Source organism: Pelophylax lessonae (assembly GCF_965119305.1).
Source record: "Pelophylax lessonae genome assembly, chromosome: 1".
Lineage (NCBI taxonomy): Eukaryota > Metazoa > Chordata > Amphibia > Anura > Ranidae > Pelophylax > Pelophylax lessonae.
The window spans coordinates 355,958,012-355,978,111 of NC_138768.1; positions in this window are offsets into that span (position 1 = coordinate 355,958,012).

The following is a 20,100-nucleotide window of genomic DNA, read 5'->3' on the forward strand; positions in this document are numbered from 1 at the left end:
GCAAACAATAGTAATTGGGGCCTAGTGTGGTTGTGTACGTGTGATATACATACACTTTTTTGGATCATATTTTCTATTCCACTATTTAATCAAAAACCTTTGGGGATCAGTTAAATTGGGGGATAGTCTGTGTTGGTATGTGTGAGAGAGATCCACCTTTCCAAGTTTTTGGGGTTCATCTCATACTTCTGAAGATTTGAGGGTGCTGCCTGTTCCATACTCCCCCTACTCCTCATCCAGCCTTTTAGGGGTACAAACAATAGTAATTGGGGCCTAGTGTGGTTGTGTACGTGTGATATACATACACTTTTTTTGATCATATTTTCTATTCCGCTATTTAATCAAAAACCTTTGGGGTTCAGTTAAATTGGGGGATAGTCTGTGTTGGTACGTGTGAGAGAGATCCACCTTTCCAAGTTTTTGGGGTTCATCTCATACTTCTGAAGATTTGAGGGTGCTGCCTGTTCCATACTCCCCCTACTCCTCATCCAGCCTTTTAGGGGTACAAACAATAGTAATTGGGGTCTAGTGTGGTTGTATACGTGTGATATACATACACTTTTTTTGATCATATTTTCTATTCCGCTATTTAATCAAAAACCTTTGGGGATCAGTTAAATTGGGGGATAGTCTGTGTTGGTACGTGTGAGAGAGATCCACCTTTCCAAGTTTTTGGGGTTCATCTCATACTTCTGAAGATTTGAGGGTGCTGTCTGTTCCATACTCCCCCTACTCCTCATCCAGCCTTTTAGGGGTACAAACAATAGTAATTGGGGCCTAGTGTGGTTGTGTACGTGTGATATACATACAATTTTTTTTGATCATATTTTCTATTCCGCTATTTAATCAAAAACTTTTGGGGATCAGTTAAATTGGGGGATAGTCTGTTTTGGTACGTGTGAGAGAGATCCACCTTTCCAAGTTTTTGGGGTTCATCTCATACTTCTGAAGATTTGAGGGTGCTGCCTGTTCCATACTCCCCCTACTCCTCATCCAGCCTTTTAGGGGTACAAGCAATAGTAATTGGGGCCTAGTGTGGTTGTGTACGTGTGATATACATACACTTTTTTGGATCATATTTTCTATTCCGCTATTTAATCAAAAACCTTTGGGGATCAGTTAAATTGGGGGATAATCTGTGTTGGTACGTGTGAGATCCACCTTTCCAAGTTTTTGGGGTTCATCTCATACTTCTGAAGATTTGAGGGTGCTGCCTGTTCCATACTCCCCCTACTCCTCATCCAGCCTTTTAGGGGTACAAACAATAGTAATTGGGGCCTAGTGTGGTTGTGTACGTGTGATATACATACACTTTTTTGGATCATATTTTCTATTCCGCTATTTAATCAAAAACCTTTGGGGATCAGTTAAATTGGGGGATAGTCTGTGTTGGTACGTGTGAGAGAGATCCACCTTTCCAAGTTTTTGGGGTTCATCTCATACTTCTGAAGATTTGAGGGTGCTGCCTGTTCCATACTCCCCCTACTCCTCATCCAGCCTTTTAGGGGTACAAACAATAGTAATTGGGGCCTAGTGTGGTTGTGTACGTGTGATATACATACACTTTTTTGGATCATATTTTCTATTCCGCTATTTAATCAAAAACCTTTGGGGATCAGTTAAATTGGGGGATAGTCTGTGTTGGTACGTGTTAGAGAGATCCACCTTTCCAAGTTTTTGGGGTTCATCTCATACTTCTGAAGATTTGAGGGTGCTGCCTGTTCCATACTCCCCCTACTCCTCATCCAGCCTTTTAGGGGTACAAACAATAGTAATTGGGGCCTAGTGTGGTTGTGTACGTGTGATATACATACACTTTTTTGGATCATATTTTCTATTCCGCTATTTAATCAAAAACCTTTGGGGATCAGTTAAATTGGGGGATAGTCTGTGTTGGTACGTGTGAGAGAGATCCACCTTTCCAAGTTTTTGGGGTTCATCTCATACTTCTGAAGATTTGAGGGTGCTGCCTGTTCCATACTCCCCCTACTCCTCATCCAGCCTATTAGGGGTACAAACAATAGTAATTGGGGCCTAGTGTGGTTGTGTACGTGTGATATACATACACTTTTTATGATCATATTTTCTATTCCGCTATTTAATCAAAAACCTTTGGGGATCAGTTAAATTGGGGGATAGTCTGTGTTGGTACGTGTTAGAGAGATCCACCTTTCCAAGTTTTTGGGGTTCATCTCATACTTCTGAAGATTTGAGGGTGCTGCCTGTTCCATACTCCCCCTACTCCTCATCCAGCCTTTTAGGGGTACAAACAATAGTAATTGGGGCCTAGTGTGGTTGTGTACGTGTGATATACATACACTTTTTTTGATCATATTTTCTATTCCGCTATTTAATCAAAAACCTTTGGGGATCAGTTAAATTGGGGGATAGTCTGTGTTGGTACGTGTGAGATCCACCTTTGCAAGTTTTTGGGGTTCATCTCATACTTCTGAAGATTTGAGGGTGCTGCCTGTTCCATACTTCCCCTACTCCTCATCCAGCCTTTTAGGGGTACAAACAATAGTAATTGGGGCCTAGTGTGGTTGTGTACGTGTGATATACATACACTTTTTTTGATCATATTTTCTATTCCGTTATTTAATCAAAAACCTTTGGGGATCAGTTAAATTGGGGGATAGTCTGTGTTGGTACGTGTGAGAGAGATCCACCTTTCCAAGTTTTTGGGGTTCATCTCATACTTCTGAAGATTTGAGAGTGCTGTCTGTTCCATACTCCCCGTACTCCTCATCCAGCCTTTTAGGGGTACAAACAATAGTAATTGGGGCCTAGTGTGGTTGTGTACATGTGATATACATATACTTTTTTAAATCATATTTTCTATTCCGCTATTTAATCAAAAACCTTTGGGGATCAGTTAAATTGGTGGATAGTCTGTGTTGGTACGTGTGAGAGAGATCCACCTTTCCAAGTTTTTGGGGTTCATCTCATACTTCTGAAGATTTGAGGGTGCTGCCTGTTCCATACTCCCCCTACTCCTCATCCAGCCTTTTAGGGGTACAAACAATAGTAATTGGGGCCTAGTGTGGTTGTGTACGTGTGATATACATACACTTTTTTGGATCATATTTTCTATTCCGCTATTTAATCAAAAACCTTTGGGGATCAGTTAAATTGCGGAGTAGTTTGTGTTGGTACGTGTGAGATCCACCTTTCCAAGTTTTTGGGGTTCATCTCATACTTCTGAAGATTTGAGGGTGCTGCCTGTTCCATACTCCACCTACTCCTGATTCAGCCTTTTAGGAGTACAAACAATAGTAATTGGGGCCTAGTGTGCTTCTGTACGTGTGAGATACATACACTTTTTTTGATCATATTTCCTATAACGCTATTCAATAAAAACCTTTGAGGATCAATTAAATTGCGGGATAGTTTGTGTTGGTACGTGTGAGATCCACCTTTCCAAGTTTTTGGGGTTCATCTCATACTTCTGAAGATTTGAGGGTGCTGCCTGTTCCAAACTCCTCCTACTCCTCATCCAGCCTTTTAGGGGTACAAACAATAGTAATTGGGGCCTAGGGTGCTTCTGTACGTGTGAGATACATACACTTTTTTTGATCATATTTTCTATTCCGCTATTTAATCAAAACCTTTGGGTATAAACAATTAAATTGCGGGATAGTCTGTGTCGGTACGTGTGAGATACACCTTTCCAATTTTTGGGGCGCATCTCATACTGCCGAGGATTTGAGGGTGCTTCAGTCTGCCTCCTGCCTTTTCCGAACTCCTCCTACTCCTCATCCTGCCTTTAGGGTACAAAAAATTGTAATCGGGGCCTAGATTGTGTTTGTATGTGTGAGATACACCGTTTTGTAAAATTTGTCCTATTCCGCTATTCAATATACACCCTGTTTGAGTGTAAAAAATGAAATTGCGGGATAGTCTGTATCGGTACATGTGAGATACACCTTTTTAAATTTGTTTGGCGCATTTCCTTCTACCGCCGAGGATTGCAGGGCGCTTCAGTTTGCCTCCTGTTCCCAACTCCTCCTACTCCTCTTCCTCATCCTGCCTTTAGGGTACAAAAAATTGTAATCGGGGCCTAGTCTGTGTTTGTACGTGTGAGATACACCGTATTATAACATTTTTCCTATTCCGCTATTCAATCTACACCCTTTTGGAGTGTAAGAAAATTAAATTACGGCATAGTCTGTATCGGTACGTGTGAGATACACCTTTTAAATTTGTTTGGCGCATCTCCTTCCACCGCCATGGATTGCAGGGCGCTTCAGTTTGCCTCCTGTTCCCAACTCCTCCTACTCCTCTTCCTCATCCTCCCTTTAGGGTACAAAAAAATTTAATCTGGGCCTAGTCTGTGTTTGTACGTGTGAGATACACCGTTTTTTTATCCTTTTTCCTATTCCGCTATTCAATATACACCCTTTTGGGGTAAAATACATTAAATTGCGGCATAGTTTGCATATTTGACTGTCAGATACACCCGTGCGATACTGTTGTTGTTTTGTTCCGCTATTCAATAAACACCTTTCTAGGGCAAGATCATAAATTACAGAAATATGAGGAGACCGTCAAATAGGGGCCGTGGCCTGGGTCGTGGTGCTGCTGGTAGAGCTCCTGTTGCAAGGAGAGGACGTGGTCGATCTGTGCCAGCTACACGCACAAGTGAAACACCTTCCACAAGTGTGAGTAGGCGACAGAACCTGCATCAGTATTTGGTAGGGCATAATGCGCCTCTAGACGTGATGAGGCCTGAAGAAGTACAGGCGATAGTAGATTGGGTTGCTGACAGTGCCTCCAGTTCCTTCACATTGTCTCCCACCCAGTCTACTGCAGAAAGGTCAGAGTTGGCACCTGCAGCCGATGTCCAACCGTCTTTCACCTCACCCCCTTGCAAATCAGGCAAGCAGTCTGAGCCCCAAGTCATACAGCAGTCTCTTGTTCTTTTTGAGGACTCTGTCAGCAGGGTTTCCCAGGGCCATCCACCTAGCCCTGCCCCAGAAGTTGAAGAGATTGAGTGCAGCGATGCCCAACCACTTATTTCTCAAGATGAGTACATGCAAGGACCATCGCAGCACGTCTCCGATGATGACGAAACGCAGGTGCCAACTGCTGTGGCGTTCAGCATTGTGGAGACCGACAAGAAGGGCAGGGGTGAAAACTGGGTGGAAGATGATGTGGAGGACAATGAGGTCCTCGACCCCACATGGAATGAACGTCATGCAGGTGACCTGAGTAGTTTGGAGGAAGAGGCTCTGGTCACACAGAGCCACCAGCACAGCAGAAGAGGGAGCAGGGTGCAGAAGCGGAGCGGCCGTGCCCTAGACACTACGCCCGCTACTGCCCAACGCAGCAAGGGAACGAGCGCACCAAAGTCAGCTCAAAGGAGTTCTCTAGCGTGGAAGTTCTTTAGAAAATGTGCTGATGACAGGACACGAGTGGTTTGCACCCTGTGCGATCAGAGCCTGAAGCGAGGCATAAACCTTCTCAACCTGAGCACAACCTGCATGATCAGGCATCTAAGTGCAAAGCACGAGCTGCAGTGGAGTAGACACCTTCAAAACCAAGAAACGTCTCTGGCTCATCCTGCTTCCTCTTCTGCTGCAGTCTCGGCTGCTCCAGCCACATCTGTAGTGATACCGGCACCTGCCACCCCACAAACAGAGGATCTGTCGGCAACACCACCACCTGGGTCACCAACCATCTCCACAATGTCCCGTGGAAGTGTTCAGCTTTCCATCTCCCAAACACTTGAGAGGAAGAGGAAGTACCCCCCTACCCACCCGCGATCCCTGGCCCTGAATGCCAGCATTTCAAAATTCTTGGCCTTTGAAATGCTGTCATTCCGTCTGGTGGAGACGCACAGTTTTAAAAACCTTATGTCGGTGGCTGTCCCACAGTACGTCGTGCCCAGCCGCCACTACTTTTCCAGGCAAGCCATCCCTTCCCTGCACAACCAAGTGGGGGAAAAAATCAGGTGTGCACTGCGCAACGCCATCTGTGCCAAGGTCCACCTAACTACCGATACGTGGACCAGTAAGCACGGTCAGGGGCATTATATCTCCCTAACGGCACACTGGGTAAATGCAGTGGCGGATGGGCCTGAGGCGGATAGCAATTTGGCGCATGTCCTTCCACCACCGAGGATTGCAGGGCGCTTCAGTTTGCCTCCTGTTCCTAACTCCTCCTACTCCGCTTCCTTATCCTCTACCGCCTCCTCATCCGGACAGCGTAACACCTTCACCACCAACTTCAGCACGGCCAGGGGTAAACGACAGCAGGCAGTTTTACAACTTGCCTGTTTGGGGGACAAACCACACACCGCGCAGGAGTTGTGGAGGAGCATGGAACAGCAGACAAATGAGTGGTTGCTGCCAGCGAGCCTCAAGCCTGGCCTGGTGGTGTGCGATAACGGGCGAAATCTCATAGCAGCTCTGGGCCTAGCTGGTTTGACGCACATCCCTTGCCTGGCGCATGTGCTGAATTTGGTGGTGCAGAGGTTCCTTAAAAACTACCCCGATATGTCAGAGCTGCTGCAGAAAGTGCGGGCCGTCTGTGCGCACTTTTGGCGTTCTCACCCTGCTGCTGCTCGCCTGTCAGCGCTGCAGCGTAACTTCGGCCTTCCCGCTCACCGCCTCATATGTGACGTGCCCACAAGGTGGAACTCCACCTTGCACATGCTGCAAAGACTGTGCGAGCAGCAGCAGGCCATAGTGGAGTTTCAGCTGCAGCATGCACGCGTGAGTCGCTCTGCGGAACAGCACCACTTCACCACCAATAACTGGGCCTCCATGTGAGATCTGTGTGCCTTGTTGCGCTGTTTTGAGTACTCCACCAACATGGCCAGTGCCTATGACGCCGTTCTCAGCTTAACTATCCCACTTCTATGCCTCCTTGAAAAAACAATTCGGGCGATGATGGAAGAGGATGTGGCACAGGATGAGAATGAGGAGGAGGAGGATGAGGAGGTAACATTTCCAAGGCTTTCAGGGCAGTCATTCGCAAGGGGCTCCGAGGGTGGGTTCCTGCACACACAAACGCCAGGGACACAATTGTCCAGCAGGGGCACAGTTCTGGAGGATGAGGAGGATGAGGAGGAGGAGCTGGAGGAGGAGATGGAACCATGTTCACAGCAGGGTGGCACCCAGGCCAGCTCATGGCCATCACTGGTGTGTGGCTGGGGGGATACAGAGGACACAGACAATACACCTCCCACAGAGGACAGCCTTTTGTTGCCTCTGGGCAGCCTGGCACACATGAGCGATTACATGCTGCAGTGTCTCCACAACGACCGCCGAGTTGCCCACATTCTAACTTGTGCTGATTACTGGGTGGCCACGCTGCTAGATCCCCGTTACAAGGACAACGTACCGTCCTTAATTCACTCACTGGAGCGCACGCTGGTAGATGCGATGCTGCTGGCATTCCCACAGTGGAAGCACAAGGCAGAGGAGGAGGAGGAGGAGGAGGAGGAAGAGGTCGCCAACGCAACCAGGGCACCGCCAGCACCTCAGAAGGCAGGGTTAGCATGGCCGAAATGTGGAAAAGCTTTGTCAGCACGCCACAACAAACAGCAGCACCAGCAGCTCATATGGAACGTCTTAGCAGGAGGCAGCATTTCACCAACATGGTGGAGCAGTATGTGTGCACACGCCTACATGTAGTGAATGACGGGTCTGCCCCCTTCAACTTCTGGGTCTCCAATTGGGCACATGGCCTGAGCTTGCCCTTTACGCCTTGGAGGTGCTGGCGTGCCCTGCAGCCAGTGTATTATCTGAACGGGTATTTAGCACGGCTGGGGGCGTTATCACAGACAAGCGCAGCCGCCTGTCCAGAGACAATGTGGTCAAGCTCACGTTCATTAAAATGAACCAGGCATGGATCCCACAGGACTTTTCCGTACCTTGTGCAGAATAGAGATGGATACCGACCTTACCCAGCCATTGTTCTATTTTTGCTCTTTCTCACTCTTTTGGGGTGTACCCTCATTTAAAATGACTGAAAAAAAGCAGTGTTGGCTACCTCGTCCTCTTCCACCGCCGCTTCCACCTACACCGCCCATAGGTGTGCGCAGCCTATTGCATTAGGGTGTGCACCCCAAAGTTTAAATACACATGCATGTGTTTGCCTACATGTACACGGCCCCGATATATTACTCTCCCTGCTGGCAAAGTGAAATAGAAGTGTGTGGCACTTCTCTTATGGCAGAGCAGGTCCGAGGGAGATCTTTCCCATCTCCTCACTGGCAAACAGAGCGATAATGCTAATGTGCCCTAGGTGATTAGGGTGTGCCCAGGCACACCCGGCACACCCTGTGCGCACGCCTATGACACCGCCACATCCACCACCACCTCAACCTCCCTCCTACTCCATATGGGCCTCATCCTTCACAGATGAAGAACATTGTTTTATTTTTCTGTTTTTTTTTGTTTTAAGTTATTTCCCTATCCACATTTGTTTGCAGAGCACTTGCCATGCTCTTAACTACGTTTTGCTGCCATTTGCAGCACTCTAGCCCTTTCCTTTGGTGTTTTAGAGCAATTTTAGTGCCTGAAAGTTCGGGTCCTCATTGACTTCAATGGGGTTCGGTGTCTGGGTAAAGTTCTGAAAAAGTCCGGGACACGGACCCAGACTTTTTTTTCAAGTTCGGCCGAACCTGCCGAACACGGACATCCAGGTGTCCGCTCAACTCTATTTAGGAGATATTCGCCCTGCATGCAGCCGCTGACACCAGCGGCGCATGTGCTCTGAAGGTCCGGTGGACCTTCAGAGCTCCTTGCAGGAAAGTGACATTATCATGGCTCTGGCCACTCACAGCGCTGGAGCTTCCGAACCCAGAAGAGACGCCGAGGGAACATGACAGCTCCCTTAGCAGTGTCCGGGCGACCGTGTGGGGGCTTCGTTCTAAGGTAAGTATTTCATAATGTGCTATTTTTTTTGCACAGGGACACTACAGCTTTAATTCCCATCTATGCATCTATTAAGAATAGAGCTCGGCAGGATCAGTTGATACACTCAGGATTATGTTTTACCAAGCTTTTTGGTATGTCTTAAATGTATTTAGTGCTCAGAGAAAATGTAAGGATTCTGCCTTTATCCTTTTTCACTTGATGGTGTCATGCTATTGATAAACAGGCATTTTAGATGCCACTTTCAGGTATCACTTTACCGTCAGAGAAATATAATTCTGTTTTAATTTTATCTGGTTTCTAGGAAAAATGTATTCCTGACTTTCACTCAACCAGGCACCTCCACATTTTGTCAGTTACTGTGCTGTGCTTTGGCCCTCATGTTTCCCACTATCTAATATATAGCCTAATTCCCTTGCCTTGTAGCTCACCTTGCCCTTTATTAGCCTTTTTGAGTTATTACCTTAAAGTGATTGTAAACTCATTTTTTTTTTTCAAATAACAAACAGGTTTATACTTACCTGCTCTGTGCAATGGAATTACACAGAGCATCCCCAAATCTCCTCTTTTTGGGTCTCTCGCTGGTGTTTTTGGCCTCTCCTCTTTTTGGTGTGCCCCTATAGCAAGCCACTTGCTATGGGGGCACACCTGTGGGCTCGCTCTCAAGACGCCCTGTATGCTTTCATAGACACAGACAGCGCAGCCCCACCCACCGCTCCTTTATCACACGATTTGACTGAGAGCAGCAGGAGCCATTGGCAGTCCTCAGAAAAGTATGTGAGACTGAGAAGTGAGTGGAGAGAACTGCTACAGATGGGCACAGCAATGGATTGAGTAAAGACTGAGGTAAGTATAAGGGGTATGAGAGGGCATACTGCTACTTAAACATTTTGTTACCTTAAAGTGGAGTTCCAGCCTAACCGCACACTCACCTGTCCCACAGTCCTTCTCCCTCTCTGCTCCGCGGCGCCGGCATCACTGATGTGGGCAACCGGCTGTGACAGTTTGCGGCTTCACAGCCGGGTACGCACTGCGCAAGCGATAGTTGCGCTACGCGTCGTGATTGGCCGGCAATCTTCTGGGACCTCTGACATGTCCCAGAAGATTGCAGGGAGGGAGGGAGAGAGGAGAACTTCCGCTCAGGGCGCCGCGGCGCTCCGAGCGGAAGTGGGAGCGGGTACCTGTCAAATCTAGGTACCCGCCCCCCCCCCCCAAAAAAATGACATGCCAAATGTGGCATGTCAGGGGGTTAGGACTATTTAAAGCGGAAGTTCCACTTTTGGGTGGAACTCCGCTTTAATGCAAGAAATGAAAAACATATTTAAGCTTTAGAACCACTTTCAGTCAGATACTCACATTTTAAGCACAGGAAATGAGACAAAATCTCTCCAAGGGTGAACCATACAAAATAGTAACCTTGCAAGGTTTGTAACCTTTCCTCATCCAACTAAAATAAAAATTGTGGATGGAGTTGGGCTTTAATCAAACCATTTTGTCTGTTGTGTAGCATCTTATAATTCAGTTGCCATCTGCTCTTTTTCCCTGGATACAGATCTGCTTTTGGATTTGTTACAGAAAGCTGAAGCCTGCAAAACGTGTGCGAATTTCTGTATTAAGGACTCTAGGGAGTAGTGTTGGGCGAACAGTTTGGCCTGAGCATGAGTTCAGGGCCAAACATTGGCTGTTCACTGATTTGGCGAACACCCGAATTGTTGGGGCTTTCGACTGTTTGTTCGGCCGGCCGAATACCCCACAGTGCACCGTGCCCTGCACAGTGCATTGGAAGCCCTGATAGGCTGAAGCAATGAAGGCTTAGCCCAATCAGGGAATATAGCACTGTCAGAGCCATGATTGGACACAGTCTTGTTGACTCTCTCCAATCAATGGTTAAAACTCATAGTCCCACCCCACACTATAAAAGGTTCCTTCCCAGAGAAGCCATTTGCAGTGTATTTCCCTTTCTTTGCTATCAGTTTAATAGGCGCTTGTGTGCCTGTTATTTACTTTCAATCCATATGGTGTTATATAGGGATGTAGGCTAGGTAACAACATGTCTTTGAATGTTTTGTAAAATTCAGGCGAGTAACCATCAGGACCAGGGGCTTTATGGGATGCAAAGGACAAAATGGTTTTGGCTATATCCTCAGATGTAATGGGGGCATTTAGAGTTTCCACTTGTGAGGTGGTCAGCATGGGAATCGAGACTTGCTTGAATTGAATATTTTTGGTGGTCCTCCTTGTCTTTCATGGATAAGACGTGTTGGTTTATAGGGGCCCTTCACTTGCCTGGAGAGTAGTCTACCTGGTTTGTTGCCGAAACAATGTAGTTGAGCGTCTAGTCACAAGCATTTTAGCTTCTCTAGATGTTCAGCCCATAAGTCAAATTGGGGCTTGGCCAAGTGCCAAGCAGTAACGTGTTCGGGGGAGTTGGAAGTGGCAAGGTTGATTTGAGCAAGGAGAAGTTCTTTGCTTGTTGTTTAGTATTTCTGCAGTAAGGACTTTTTGAACGATGCAGAATAGGCGATTATTTTACCCCTCAGGACTGATTTGCCTGTTTCCCAGAATAAAACTGGGTTAGACGAGTACTCCTGATTAAAGGATGCATAATCTGACCAGGATGTGCGTATGTGATGTTGGAAGTCTTGAGCATTGATCAAGTGCGTAGGGAATCTCCACACCTTGGAGTTGGAGCCTGGGTGAGAAAGTTCTAATGTTAGGGATACTGGTGAGTGGTCTGAGATGGCTAGTTCATGTATTTCCGAGGTCTTAATGGTATGTGTCAACTCTGAAGTGCAGAATAAGTCATCTAATCTAGCCAGGGAATCGTGTGGAGGAGAGTAGAAAGTAAACTCCCTGTCTGTAGGATGGCTTAGTCGCCTGGTATCTAATAGGTTGAGCGTGGAGGCCATAGCTGACAATGGGGTTTTCCGTATAAGTGACAGATTTTGCATCGTGTGGGAGTTTTGTCTGCTGGATCTACGGCCTTCCAGTGGATTCATGACCATATTGAAGTCGCCCCCTGTGACATGAAAGGAGGTTGGGTTTTGGAGTAGCCACGCAGAGGTGTCTGTAAAGTAGTCAGTTGAAGGGGAGTTTGGTGCGTAAATGTTAAATATTTGGATATCTTGTGTAGGGAGCTTGATACATATGGATACCTTGAGGCCTGAGTTGTCCTGTATGAGTGAGTGCGTTTCATATGGAAGGTTTTTGTGAATGAGTATTGCTAACCCTGCTTTGCGACCTACTGCTGGGGAGCCTATAACTTCACCCACCCACAGTTTTATGAGAAAGTGGAAATCTGATTCTTCTGAAAGCTGAGTTTCTTGTAAGAGTGCTATATCGGCCTTAAGGCTTAAGATGGAGTAGTCTCATTATGCGTTTGTTGGGGGATTTTAGACCTTTGACATTCCGGGAGATTATTTTCTGGGTGGCCATACTGGTAGTATTTCAAGTGAACTATATAAGGAGATTTTATATAATACATTTGATCTCATGGAGGGGTCCAGTGATGAAGGAGTGTTATCTGTGTAGGATTGAATATTATTGTAGAAAAAAAGCTGTCGCTTGTCGACCAGAAGCTAATTAGGATGAAGAAATTTTGGTGAGGGGAGGGGTGAGCAACTCCTAAATGGGGGGAGCTTATCATGGACTTCTCTTTTTTCTGCATGTAGGGGAGAGTGCATAGGTGGTCCCTCAGCCCTAAAAGCCTCATGTATAAGAGAAACGTATAACGGAGGGCTGGGAGTTACTACAATTGTAACTCAAATGCTTACGGAATTTTGGGAAACAATCTAACAACTGATTTTCAGTAAAAACTGTTACAACAGGTTAACCACAATAACTCACATAAAGTGCACACATGTGCCTAGGGGTTAAGAGAGCAAGTAAGAGCGCACATAAAAAACAGTAAATTGAAATAAGTATCAAACAACAAACTCTATTGAGGTCACGGGCTGATTTTGGCATTTAACGAGCAGAAGGTAGGGCCGTCTTTTCCATTGGGCATACCCGGCGGTTGCCCGGGGGCCCCACTTGCCAAGGGGCCCCACATGGATCGATGGATTGGTGGCATGTGATGTCCCACTCCCTGGTGGTCTAGGGCCCCCCCCCATTCCGTTGTCCGCCGGGCGTCCGGGCCCCCCCGTTGCTTTCTCCCCTCCGGTCCGGAGTCCGGCGGCGGCCGTGGGTGGCTCGAGTCTGCCCTGCACACACTGGTTGCTAAGGCCAGCCCGCTTGGCATCTAGCAACCAGTGACGTGAGCAGCAGAGCAGACCCAGGATGCACAGCGCCGCCGCCACAGCGGAGGACTCGGAGGAGGATCCTCCTCCTCGTCGGCTCTCCTCTCCTCCTGCTCCGTCCGTCGAGTCGACCCTAGAAGAAGACTGGCTCCGCCTCCGCCTCCTCCCACCTCCTCCCATGCCATGTGCAGCCGTGTAAGGTAAGTCTGACAGTTTTTTTTAACTCATTCTCAATGGCATAATGTGAAGTGATAATGATGGCATTGTATGATGATGGGGATCTAATCGATGTGACAGTCAGTGAGTGACACAAGAGACAGTCAGACAACTACTACCTGTCCTGGCTGGAGGAGGATATACTACCTACTATATATTGGTCCCTGGCCTATATGTAAGTAGTTGTACTCTCTTGTAGTATAGTGTTCCCTGTAATGTGTATATAGTCTATATACCTATTACAGGGAACACTATATACTACTATACAACTACTACCTGGAGGATAATATATACCTTACTATATAAATATTACAGGGACCAATATATACTACAAGACAAGAGACAACTACCTGGAGTATATTATATACCTTACTAACTATATACATATTACATGGAACACTATATACTACAAGAGACTCTTGTAGTATATATTGGTCCCTGTAATATGTATATAGTAAGGTATATACTCCAGGTAGTTGTCTCTTGTCTTGTAGTATATATTGGTCCCTGTAATATGTATATAGTAAGGTATATATTATCCTCCAGGTAGTAGTTGTACTCTCTTGTAGTATATAGTGTTCCCTGTAATATGTATATAGACTATATACACATTACAGGGAACACTATACTACAAGAGAGTACAACTACTTACCTGGAGTATATACCTTACTATATACATATAGGCCAGGGACCAATATATAGTAGGTAGTATATCCTATAGTAATCATAGTAATATACATATTACAGGGAACACTATATACTACAAGAGAGTACAACTACTACCTGGAGTATATACCTTACTATATACATATTACAGGGAATCCTATATACTACAAGAGACTCTTGTAGTATATAGTGTTCCCTGTAATATTTATATAGTAAGGTATATACTCCAGCTAGTTGTACTCTCTTGTAGTATATAGTGTTCCCTGTAATATTTATATAGTAAGGTATATCCTCCAGGTAGTTGTACTCTCTTGTAGTATATAGTGTTCCCTGTAATGTGTATATAGTCTATATACATATTACAGGGAACACTATATACTACAAGAGAGTACAACTACTACCTGGAGTATATACCCTACTATATACATATTACAGGGACCAATATATACTACAAGAGACAACTACCTGGAGTATATACCTTACTATATACATATTACAGGGAATCCTATATACTACAAGAGACTCTTGTAGTATATAGTGTTCCCTGTAATATTTACATAAATAAATATCGCCTTATCGATAACTTGCATTTTTATTCTCGTGCGGGATTGTGTAGGCAGGGGGCCCCAGGGCACTGCATTGCCCAGGGGCCTATAAGGCTCTTAAGATGGCACTGGTAGAAGGTTATAGGTACTCTATGTTAAGAACTCTTCCCATCACCCATCATGTAATTGCTCTGCGGGTGGTGGGAGCACCATATTTGATCTTTTTAGATGCTTCCTTAGTCGGAGTGAATTGTGCTTTGCTTGTAAGCGTTGCTTTCCTGGCTTGAGATGAGGAATCTTCTATAGGAGTAGGGTTTGGGGACAGGTAGTGCTCTGCATCAGATGGAGAATGGAAGGAGATGCATTCCCCTTCCTGGGTGGTTATGTGAAGTGTCGCAGGGTAGGCTAATGTAAATGTAATCTGCTGCTGGAAGAGGGCTGTGCATACTTGAGAGAAAGATTTGCGCCTCCGTGATACTTCCGCAGAATAATTTGTGAATAATAGTACACTGTGGCCCTCCACTTGCAGCGAGCGTTGGCGTCTGAATTTCAGCAAGATGAGATTCTTATCAGCATAATTCAGGTATTTGACTATGATATGCCTTGGATTTTTCCTAGTCTCATTAGGGGAGCCTACTCTGTGGACCCTTTCCACTATGCAGGGAGTGGTTATTCCCAATGCATTGGGAATGGATGCTGAGCATAGTGACTGTATAGCGTCAGGTTTGAAGGATTTGTTTCTTCTGTATCTGTTTTCAAGATCCTCAATTTTGTCCTGTAAAAAGGGACCTGTGATGCGGGACGTCACTACGGAGTGAAGCAGTGGTCATCTCGTTGGCGGTCAAACATTTCTGGCAGATGAGCTCTTTTTACTCTTATTACCTGTAAGCATGTATTTGGCATAAGGAAATTAAATGGTGGTTCATTAGGTGTTGCACTATGGTTTTCTTTTTTGCTTTATTCTGGTATATATGAGTGACCAATCTGCCTTGTACCATCTGTATGGAGTCGCACCTAATTGGCTTGATCCTGGAATCGCTGAGGATTTCTGGAGGAGCAGTTTGGTGGAACCTTTGAGCCTTCTTTTATTAGTGGGACGGTAAGCGTCAGTGTGATTGGGGTTGCTCTCTCTCTCTCTGGTGGTGGCACTTCAAGGAGACCAATCAGCTGGACCCTACCTATACCTGGACTTTTTATATAGCGCTGCTTTTCAATTTTAGAATATTTCCTATAGACACCAATGTCAAAGATGGGAGCAGTGCCATGCCAAGCTTACCAAAATTTCCCATGCCAATGAGCATTGAAAGCTGAAAATTGGTTTAGACAGGAAGGGGGTGAAAGTGCCCTGTATTTAAGTAGTTAAGGGGAACCCTATGACAGAATAAAAAAAAACTGCATGGGGTCCTCCCCAAAATCTATACCGGCTCTTTGGGTCTGGTATAGATTTTAAAGGGGAACTCGCTGCCAAATTTGAAAAAAAAAAAAAAAATGTCATGCAGCCTTACAGGCCAGGAAAGGTTGGGACGGACGAGGGAGCACCCCCACCCTGAACCATACCAGGCCGCTTGCCCTCAATATTAAGGGGGTGCTTTAGGGTGCCCTTCAAAGTACCTTGTCCCCATGTTGATAGGGACAAGGGCCTCTTGCCGACAACCCTGGGCTGTGGTTGTTAGGATCTGCGGGTGGGGGGCTTATCAGAATCTGGAATCCCTCTTTAACAAGGGGTCCCCCAGATCCCAGCTAGAACCCTATGAGAATGGGTATTGGGTACATCGTACCCCTACCCATTCATCAAAAAAGTGTACAAAAAAATAAACACAAAAGACAGTTTTTGACAAGTCCTTTATTCAAAAATAAAAAAATAGTATCCCTCAATGTAAATACATTGTTATTCACATTGCCTGTCGCACCCAAAAAATAGAAAAAAAATTGAAAAACGCTTCAGCCTCTTATGAGGCGTACCCGCCGAATTAAGCTCTTGAGCTTTGACAGCTCTTTTATAGACAAGGGGCGGGGCCACCCGATTACGTCACCCGGTGGCACTGCCCCTTCCTGACCTCATATGAAATCACGTGACGTCAGAATGGCTAGGTGTCACCAGGTGACTTAACCTGGTACCCCCCCCCCTGCCTATAAAAGAGCTGTCAAAGCTCAAGAGTGTCATTCTGCGGCTACACCTCTGGAGAGGCAGAAGCGCCTTTCAATTTTCTTTCTATTTTTCTTTCTCGGGTGCGGCGGATGTCATGATTGACGATGAATTTACATCGACGGACACTATTTTTGTCAAAAATTGTCTTTTGCGTTTATTTTTTTGTACACTTTTTTTGGTGAATAAGTAGGGGTACGATGTACCTGATACCTATTCACATAGGGGGGGGTGAGGATCTGGGGGCCCCCTTGTTGAAGGCGGCTTCCAGATTCTGATAAGCCCCCCCACCCGCAGACCCCCACAACCACAGCCCAGAGCTGTCGGGAAGAGTCCCTTGTCCCCATCAACATGGGGACAAGGTGCTTTGGGGGGCACCCCAAAGCACCCTCCCCATGTTAAGGGCAAGTGGCCTGGTATGGTTCAGGAGGGGGCGCTCACTCGTCCCCCCCTTTCCTGGCCTGTTAGACTGCATGTTCGGTTAAGGGTCTGGTATGGATTTTGGGGGGGGACCCCACGCCATTGTTTTCAGCTTTGCTGTGGAGTTTCCCTTAAAGACTATACCAGACCCAAAGGGCCTGGTATAGATTTGGGGGGGGGGCATTTTTTTAAAATTCTGTCTTAGGGTTCCCCTTAAGCACTTAAATACAGGGCACTTTCACCCCCTTCCTGCCTAGACCAATGTTCAGCTTTCAGTGCTCATTGGCAGCTATGGGAAATAATGGTCATCTTGGCAGGCCACTGCTCCCTGTCTTTAACATTGGCGTCTATGGTAAATCTTGGTCAGCTTGACAGGGCTTTGCTCCCGAACTATAAGTGACACAAAACTTGGAGAGCATTGAGAGGGGACCCAGGACTACAACATATCTATACATATTAAAAATGGAGTATGTTTGTACACTACACTGACTGCACTAAACTAACTCAACTAACTACCTGCCTAATTTCTATTTTAACACACTATACACGGCTGCCGTGTAAGCAGCAGCCTTATATAGTGTGGGGAGTCGACTTAGCCCCTGAGCCATGAATGGCTAAAGGCACCCTGCCTTTGCCCAATCATGGCTCTGACCGGACATTGTGCTGTGACTGGCCACAGCATACAGGTCAGGTACACGCTTTGGCCAATCATCAGTAATTTATTTACTGCACCAGCACAGTGCATTGTGGGGCGCTCATTGGCAGGCGAACTTCCCGCCGAGTGCCCCGTTTTTTCATATGTTCTGTGAACACACGAACAACCGATGTTCGAGTCGAACTTACGTTTGACTCGAACATCAAGCCCATCCCTACTGACGACATGTGGTCTAGCAAGCATGGTCAGGGACAATATACTTAGTTCACAGCACACTGGGTAGCTCTGCTTGCAACTAGGAAGGATGCATTGCAGGGCTCAGTACTGCAGCTTGTTTTGCCGTTACATCTCCATACAGCTGGTGGTGATGATGCGGGATTTGTCTTTTGTTGAATTTTTCTATGAACAACCAGTACCCTCTAAGCGTTCAAGGCGCTACTCAATAAGTCAGGCTAAAAAATGCCATGCAGTGCTTCAACTGGTCTGTCTAGGGGACAGGAGCCACACCAGAGCAGAGATTCTTTCAGCTATGCAGGGGCAGGCCCAGAGGTTGTTCATGCTATGACAGCTGGAGCCAGAAAATGGTGGTGTGCAATGATGGCACTAACCTCCTGTCCTCCCCTAGACAGGAAAAGTTGACACATGTTCCATATCTGGAACAGGTCCTCAATTTAGTAGTGCAGCATTTCTTGTTCCCTAGGGCCCTGTGCCCGGTGGTTAGGTGTATGTAGTGGGCCCAAGGTATCCATGGGTAAGCGGAGGTTGAATTGGATAAAATTCCATGATTCGTCAGGGTGGGTAAATGATTTAGGTTCACCGGTAGAATCTGTAAAGCGAAGCATTGCAGGGTATGCTTGCGGGTATACTCGTGGTACACTCACTGTTCAATCTTCAATATATTATATCAAATCCAAGTCTATGGACACATGCAATGAAGAGGTATACTATTTGCTGGGATCTTTTTCAAGTTGTAATTGGGCTTATAACGTTCATTGCATGTGTCCATAGACTTGGATTTGATATAATATACTGAAGATTGAACAGTGAGTGTACCACGAGTGACCCTACATGTCACTATAAGCTAAACCTGCTGTTTTGAGATACTTCAAATGCTCCAATCAGGATATCTCAACTTAAGAGACTTCCATACTATTCAGTCTATTGAACCATGAGCGACCCATGACCTAGGATGATTACATACATATATCCTGGCAGCACAGTTTCCTAAGTGCAGAGACTTTTACTGCAGATACTACCCTCCGGATAACCTTGTCTAAGAGATCCCTGTATGTCTCCATAGGTGATGATACCCAATAAGTACAGTATAGTTTCTTACATGTAAAGTTTGTTATATGCAGATTCACCCGTGACTTGTGATATTGATTCTAATTGTGTACGTTTTTATACAAGGAGTGTAATTGTTTCATCTAGGAATCAATGATTTTTTCACCTACTAATAAAGTTTTTTTACTGCACCAGTATACCTGATGTCCTCAGTTGACTTCTGTTGAGGAGAGTTCCTTTTCTCTCCCCCCCCCCCTTTTTTTGTATTGAAGTAAGCCCATCAACGGTCAGCGGTTGGTTTTTACCTACTGCAGGGTTGACTAGGAAGCAGTTTTTTTCTTATTATTTATAGATCTCTTAATAGTGTGAGCATCTTCTGAGTTTGTTTTTCAGTGCGGGCTCCTTTCTTATTTGAGCAATGCCCGCAGCCATAGCCTTATCCATGGCGATGGGGGATAATATGGCTGCCATTGCCTATGCTATGCCATTATATTGGACCGAGGAGGTGGGGGGTGTGAGTGCCTGGGGAATTCATACAGCCGCTGCCTCATGCATGGGGGAGCTCTGACCTGTCATCATTCCCGCGCCGTCTGCCATCTTAGATGCTGTGTGGCCGGTAAGAGTGCTGTCCATACAGGCGGCAGGAGCAGTGTCGGGAGGTCCGTGGACCAAAAATGTATCCATGAAGTGATTTCCCCCAATGTGCTGGTGGTTGTGAGAGGCGGGACTCGCCGCAGTGGGCTTTGCAGCCAGTTTTGTATAACGTACACTCTGGATTCGCCGCTTCCTGCTCCTTCACATACGGCGCCGGAACTGGAAGTCGTGCAGCATTTCTTAAACAGGTACCCAGGGTTGGAAGATCTGATAAAGCTGGCTAGAAGAGTCTGTAGCCATTTCAAGCGGTCAAACACAGCCAGTGCTCAGTTGGCTAAAATTCAGTGGGAATTCCACTTGCCCATAAACCGCTTGATTTGTGACATGCCTACCAGGTCAAACTCAACTTTGGAAATGCAGCAGTGGCTGAAAGTGCAGCAGAGGGCCATCA